Consider the following 6,000-nt stretch of genomic DNA (forward strand, 5'->3'; position numbering starts at 1 on the left):
ATCCAAGATTGTAGCAGTTCTTTCCTGTTGCCTCTATTATTCCCTAATCAATTTTATTTCCCTCATCCCTGAAAGCCTCTGTTTTTTTTCTTCTGAATTTTCACTTAATTCTTGTTTCTTGGTCTCCCTTGGGGGTTCTCAACTTTAATTTTCCATTCTGTCAGGCTTGTAACTTATCCTTTTTGCCCATTCCATTTAGATCTTCTTTGCCGTGGAGTTCTCCATACGGTCTTTTCCTCTCCTGCTCATCTGCATATGCTTCCTCGCTACTCTTACTTCGTCTGCTCACTTAATGGTCTGCATATTCCCTCAAATTTCAAAAGGCGTCTATTCTTCGCTGGTTCACTTTCCCAATGCTCCATGTCGGTGATCCGTGAAATGCTACGCTCCATACACATGTTTTGACGGACGTAGTGCCTTGATTACAAAATTAGATGCTTTGAACATAATATTCGCCTCTTTATAAATGCCTTCTTAGCTTGAGCTATTCTTCGCTTGATGTCGGTCGAGTTCCTGCCTTCTCAAGGTGTATTGATGCTCATATAGGAGAAAGTTCCTACGTTCTCTAGTTCCACTCTTAGAATCGTGAAATTAGCCTTCACTTCCTCTCTGTCACACACAAGAATTTTAGTTTTTTTCTTGTTGATGCTCATATTATAGTCCCGAAGTACTTAATTCATAACTTTCAGCGTTTCTTGCGGGTCCTCTCCCATTTCTTCAAATAATGCAATGGCATATGTGAACCGGAGCATTGTGCCATTCACCTTGGCTCTTTTGATAGCCGATTCTTCTTCGTCACCTCTTCTGGATATTTGTTAAAAGGTGATGGCGGGAGGTTGTATCCTCGTCCAACTCCTTTGTTTATTTTTGCCTCAATATTCCTTCTGTTTTTCATTTCCATGGTTGGGACCTTGGACTTGGTCTCGTACTTTTTAGAAATGGTTTCCTTGGTGATATTTCTTGGATTCTTTTATTTTTTCTTGCGTCTATATATTTTCTAATTAAGCTTTTATCCATGGTCGCTAAAATTTTGCCACCTTACTCACGAGTTGTTAAACTGTGACTTCGGTTATTATATTTTTTTACCCTTCCATCGTCCAACTATGTTAGTCTCATTTATTCCTTCTTTTTTGCTCTGCCCTGCGTAATGAACTTTTTGCTTTCTTTTCCTTAAGCACATTAGTGCTACATATGGATTACTGTGTCACTTTCTTCATCTTTCTAATCACAGTCTGATATCTTTGACCAGCAAGTTATGATCGCTGTTTAAATTTGTGCCGGAGAACCTCTTACATTTGCTTCACTTGGTTCTTGTTTCTAGTTCTGATAAAGATGTAATCAGTTTGATGTGTTGCCCTGTCCCCCGATATATCCCCCATGTTATTCTAAATGGAAATAAAATTATGAGATTTACATGCATTATTTATGACTAAAATACATTGAAAATAACAAAATCCTTCGCATTGAAACTCAGCAAATGGATATTATCGCGTTTTATTTCTATAATAATTATCATAGGGTATTTATCACACTATATCTATCCGTAAATTTTGTTTACAAAATTATTAAAAGCACAGTTTTTACAGGAGAAAAAAGCAGGAGTAAAATAAACGGACACTCAGGTTTTTAGATTTATAAGTTAACCCGGCCACCTTCAGCAGTGTAAGAACAGAATAGGCGTAAAAGTCGAATTGGAAAAATATACAATATATATATATATATATATATATATACATAAGACAAACGCGCACATAATGTTCTTATGAAGCCTTCATAGGGTACAAGTATTCCAGCGTTTTGAAAGTGCATGACTACCTCTAGTAATCTATAGTTTTAGCTGTTGTAATGCCCACCTGTGTAGTTGCTCGGGAGATGTTGCTTTTAGTTGATCTGTTCATAGAGAATATTTAGCCAAATTAACGTTGTTTAGGAACTTCCTAGTTTATACGTAAACATGCTTGAGTCACAGACATACATTTTCATACTGATATATTCGCTCATCCATAAATTTTGATACGTTTTACCCCTACACTGCTTAAAAAATGTATGACAAAACGTCGCTCTTCTGTGGTGCGTGCTGCAAGTGGAGCCACCAAGTTTATACTATTTTTGTGCTGTGTTTTAACGTTCTCGTATCATGCTGCCGACGTCGGGCCATTCTTCGAACCATGGCCATCACTGTTGCGAACTAACACTTACAATGAAGTGGTTTTTCGGAATTTTTAGCCCACTTTTTAAGGAATCGCAGTCTTCCGACTCCCGACTCTTTTCGTTCGGCAAATGTTATCGCGGGAAGGGAGGCAGTTCCCTCCGGCAGCGGTGCAAGGACGATAAATCAGTTCCTCCCCGGAGCGGCGGCATGGGGGGGGGGGTAAAAAGAAGCTGGAGGAGGTGGGGATGGGGGTTCGCCGTGTCTGCGGAAGAAATAAATCCACGGGAGAGAGAAACGGCTCATTCCTCCTCTCTCGAGCTTTCTTTCTTCCTATACCCCCAGTGACCACCACCTTCTTACCGTTAAGGCTGGGCGTCACGACTCGGATGTTTTTAACGCAGATAATATGCCACGTTGCTTGTAAGGTTATGGTCACACCAATTGCCACCCTTATATTTAGAATTTAATTCCGAGGGGCTGCTAGCAAGATTTCCGGAGCAACCGTGTTCAGAGGAAGTGTTCCCAACTCAAGTACCTAGAATATCAATACTATCAGCTGTGCGAGGGAAAAGAAGAAAATATCTTCTCAAAATTCCTCACGTGGCTCTAACTCCCTTCTTGAAACTCCCTTTGCGTATATTCCTCGCGCGACTTCGCTAGTTCAGCGAGAAAGTTATCAGAATGCCCCTTCTGGTAACTGGCAGTAAAGTGAACATACTGCACTATCCCATAACTATTTGAAAATTAAATTTCGGCCTGTTTCGCGAGTTAGCACATTTATTATTTACATCACAATTCTTACAGCATTTTCAGCAAAAGGACAGAGGTAGGTGGTCCAGAGTGAATTTTAGGCAATTGTTTAACTTTCGATTAATTCCGAGGTTACCTCAAAATCAATCCAATTCAAATTTTGGTAAATTTATTTTTAATGTATGTGGAATCTTTCCAGGATTACACCATAACATATGTGGGGAAGCACTGTAAACAAATGTGGAATATGTTCTGCCACATTATGAATGCAATTATGCAGGTTACATTACTATGACTTAAATATTAACGTGATTCCATTAAATGATTTTTATGTATTTCGTTCATGATAAGACGGAATTAAATGCGTCTACATATAATTTTCGTCCATTTCAATTTTAAATCTTTATCTAACCTTACATACGTATCTTTAAATGCAGTCTTATGTACAAAATAAACAAAAATGTTAAGTTCCATGTATCAGCTGCTGAATTTTACTGTCCCACCGCATTTTTATTCAAAGATTAAATTTATTCAGTTGCTTAAATCAACCGAGCACCATTAGCTACCCAACACCTCATTAGGGAATCTACATGTATACCATATCGAATGATGTTTACACTACCCTACCCATCAATGTTTCTCAAATACGTACTACTCGTATTTCTATATTATGTTGCATTACATCTTGCAATTATGAAAAGTCGTCCGCTGAATTAAGATCGATCTTATTGTTTTCCCGAACACAATAGCCCGTTTTCTGAACTTACAACATGTCTTTGAACAACATATTGATTAGCGCGCGACTTATTATGCTCTGAAAACGGCTCATATATGTTTTTATTTTCAAACTATTCGAGGGCAGTTGGTAATGTACACGTTTTTCATGGTGAAATTTCGGTACTGCGCAGTTTTTGACCCACATGTCACATCATGATAGTTTAATCATTAGAATCATCCGAAATACTCACCGATTTCCTGTACTTTCCGCTTTTACCAATTCTTCCCTCTTTTACACAGTTCTATCTGCAATATAGTCATATTCGAATACCCTTGGCAACTTCCGCCCTTCGCCATTCTAACCAGCAGTTCTTTCTACGTTTCCTCACTATTTTGCGTATGTTCTCCATCTACCTACAAGGGTTCCGGATGTAGACAGCTAGGCTGGATCGATTGAATGGAAGCTCTACGATTGCTGATAAAGTTTACCAAATGAGTATTCCGACCTGGATAACAGTGACTTACGAATTCTATTGTTTCTCTGGAGATATATTCTTTTCAACATTATTGAAAATTATCTTCCATCAACATGGGTTATTTAACAATATGTAAGCAATTAATGTTCTGTTGGTTATGTCATTAAGAGAAACTCCCGTAAATTATGTTTCGCCTAAGTCTTATGCCAGGGCCGAAAACTGCGATACGAACGTACGTTCTTTTATTTAATTCCTTTTTTTAGCCAAGAGACGAGCGTTGGTCGCCGCCCCGCCCCTCTCCCCTCCCCCCGGGGTTGAACTTTATTCTGCGCGAAGACTGGAACAAGTGCACTTGGTACTGGAGAGAGGTCTTCTTTTCTGCGCTGGACGTGTAAATAACTTGCCCCAGGAGAAGCCCCAAAGGCTTCCATTGTGTAAAACTGGCCTTAACCTACGTCGAATTCGTATGTACATACATACCTCCGTAACTCTAAAACCTCATTCAGGTCCGCCCAGTGGAATTGATGAATCCCTTTCAAACGCCGCTCTGCCCGTTTTCGCCGTCCCAACGTGCTGTGACCTGCGCAGCCCTCCGCATTAGCTGCCTAGAATGCCAATGACTCCTATATCCCCACCAACCCTCCCCCCACTTCTCCCACCTACCTCTTTTCCCTATTAACGAAGCAACAACTTCGACGGGAGGTTTTTCTTTCCTTCCGCCATGCCGTTGGAACAGGTCGCCGAAAAGTAAAAAAGAATTTGGAAATAAAAGAGAGCATTGTGGGTTATTTTCTCCTTTCCCGCAGATAGCGGCACTCATTCCTTGCAGGTAGAGCACGACGTGAAGCGGGCGGATTGATGAGGCTGGACGTACTCTAAAAGCCCTCGTCAACCGCCAGTTTGACTCGAGGGAAAAATTTATTTCGCTCTCCAATGTTGAAGCACGACCGATTCCTTTGTGCTTGATGGGGTTGACGACTCTATCGCTTCAATTATCAAGGGCTTCAATCAGCTGACACCAGTATCATCAAAGAACAGTAGCATATTTAAGAGCCATGATTGTGATTAATTATGTCATTTTTAATAAATGACATAATTAGTGTCATTTCCTCTCAGTGAACAACATTTTACGTAACTTTAAGATCCTGGGAATTACTACAACAGCAAATCTGTAACACTTTTCATGTGATGACTATTTTTTATAATTAGTTCTTTGCAGCATTTTTTCATAGTAAATATATGGGCATGTAATCAACTAATGTTAAATCCTGACTGTATGATGTAAACTCTACCAACGTCTGTGTTCTACCATGGCCGAAGGAAACCGCTCTGGTGAATTGTACAGTTTTGTTTTGTATCCTGTTTCCATGGCTACTCGGTGAAGCTCGGTAGGAGATCGCTGGTGGAAGCTCAGCATTGGGGAATGCAGTTTGCGTTGTGATTCCGGATTTCCTAAATATGAAACCCTATGACATGGCTTAAATTTAATGCAACATTAAAACGGAAACGATACTACTACATATCTAGGATACTTTTTTATTTATTTCTATTTCCTTCTTCGTTCCATCTGTCTCTCTGACCTAATAAACGTAGGTTCCAGTTTTTATTAGGTATTCTACCGTTTGAAGGTTTGGCAACAGATAGAACGGCGATACATTATGCAGCCTCCCCTAACTAAACACAACCTGAACCCTGACGTTACAACAAGCCCTTCTTCAATTAAGCGCTGCTTCCTCCCTCCCACCATTCCGTCCAACGAGCTGATCATTTTTCTCCTACTTCGCTAGCCCAACGTTCTCCCCACGATGGGTTTCAACCGCGAAGTGGGCTTGTACATTCTAATGACCAATGATGATGATGATGGACTGGCGGAAACTGCAATAATTGCTTGCTGGTAGCGTCACC

Source organism: Hetaerina americana, unplaced genomic scaffold, assembly GCF_022747635.1.
Source record: "Hetaerina americana unplaced genomic scaffold, ioHetAmer1.1.p SCAF_91, whole genome shotgun sequence".
Classification (NCBI taxonomy): domain Eukaryota; kingdom Metazoa; phylum Arthropoda; class Insecta; order Odonata; family Calopterygidae; genus Hetaerina; species Hetaerina americana.